This window comes from Molossus molossus, unplaced genomic scaffold (genome assembly GCF_014108415.1).
Source record: "Molossus molossus isolate mMolMol1 unplaced genomic scaffold, mMolMol1.p scaffold_m16_p_2, whole genome shotgun sequence".
NCBI lineage: Eukaryota > Metazoa > Chordata > Mammalia > Chiroptera > Molossidae > Molossus > Molossus molossus.
Window position 1 is genome coordinate 27,089,545 of NW_023425355.1, and position 1,464 is coordinate 27,091,008.

At 43.3% G+C, this 1,464-nt stretch overlaps 1 pseudogene; it reads right to left on the reverse strand.

Annotated features, from left to right (window-relative positions):
* Positions 1 to 901: 901 nt before the first annotated feature.
* On the reverse strand, positions 902 to 1,198 carry LOC118636145 (annotated as a pseudogene).
* Positions 1,199 to 1,464: the final 266 nt, after the last annotated feature.

Consider the following 1,464-nt stretch of genomic DNA (forward strand, 5'->3'; position numbering starts at 1 on the left):
GGATTCATTAACATCTGCTATAAATACCTTTTCTTCCAAGTCTCTGGGTACCTAATGCCTGTTCTAAATCAATAGCCCTAGAGGCTGAGGGCCTGCCCCAACCTTCCCTTTCAACCAACAACTCAAACTGCAGCTCTCTTCACAGTCCTGGACACTTAAAGAGCAAACTCTAGAGATTCTAATTACAATGAAGGGGGAATTTTTCACTAAAAGGCTAATGAAAGAAAACAATTACTAAGCCAAATGGGAACCCATTCTCTTGACAGTCTGATAATGTGGATAAAGCTGTTTCCAAAACCTGGCTCTTGAACCACATCTACGACAATCTCTTCCTCTTACTATCCAAGAAAGAAGGACCCTTGGGAATCTCATAGAATATGCCCACTCTACAGGCTTGGGGTAGAGAATGACTTGGCTTACTGACAATTTACTACAGTTTGAGGGGCATCAGAAGGTCCTGGGGTTCTGATAATATTTTCCTGCCCATGGATTAATGCCTGAAACACTACTATGAATTTAGATTAAACATCTAGTGCTCAGGTCCAATTCAAGCAACCACACAGAGGAAGTTTTCCTAGTCAGAGACACCTCAGTGAGAGTCAGAATATTTTGCTCCCTTCATAGGCACAGGTGTGGATGGATGAGGCATGGGGGAAGGAAGAGAGTATGATGTAGAATATGTGAGGAGGTGAACGTGATGGGTTCATAAATCTGCCCAAGGCCATAAATGACAAAGGGATAGCTGCAAATACACCCCATGTTGTTTCGACAGGAGCAAAGAAACAACAGTTCTTTTCTAGTACACAACCATTTTGCCATTTCTAGTGCTCCCTTTGATCTAGATAAAACTTATCTTCACCTAAGGAAATGATGAATTGTCTATATTTCTCTTTTTTTGAATTTACATAAATGCTTTTTTAACAGTGCAACAGGTTCCCCATGGGCCATGTGGTCCACCCAGACATCCAGCCAGGACCCAGGCACAAATACAGTGCACCCTCCAAGCCTCTCGCTCTGACTCCAATAGAGTGAGCACGTCGCCCTCCAGCACGGGGCCTTTCACGTTGCGGATGATAGAGCGGCTCGTGTGGTCCATGAATTACAGGCACACCTGCATGCACTGTCCCTGGGAACCGGTCCTGCCCTGCACCTTGGTGACCCTGACTAGCTTGATAGGCTGCACGCGACTTATGTCCATGATGGCGGCAGCCGTCGGGCAGAAAGTAGATTTCTCTTATGTCTTCGTAACAGAGCTTTGTCACCTAGCTCTATCTATGGCCTAGAGACAGTTCCAAATACTTTACATATATTAATTCATTTATATTTTACAACTACATTATCAAGTAACTACTATTATTATCTTCATTTTATAAATAAGGAAACCAAGCAATAGAGAAGAAGCAGAGCTGAGATCTGCACCCAAATCCAAGCGATTCTAAAGTTCATATTCCAGTCAAAGCCATT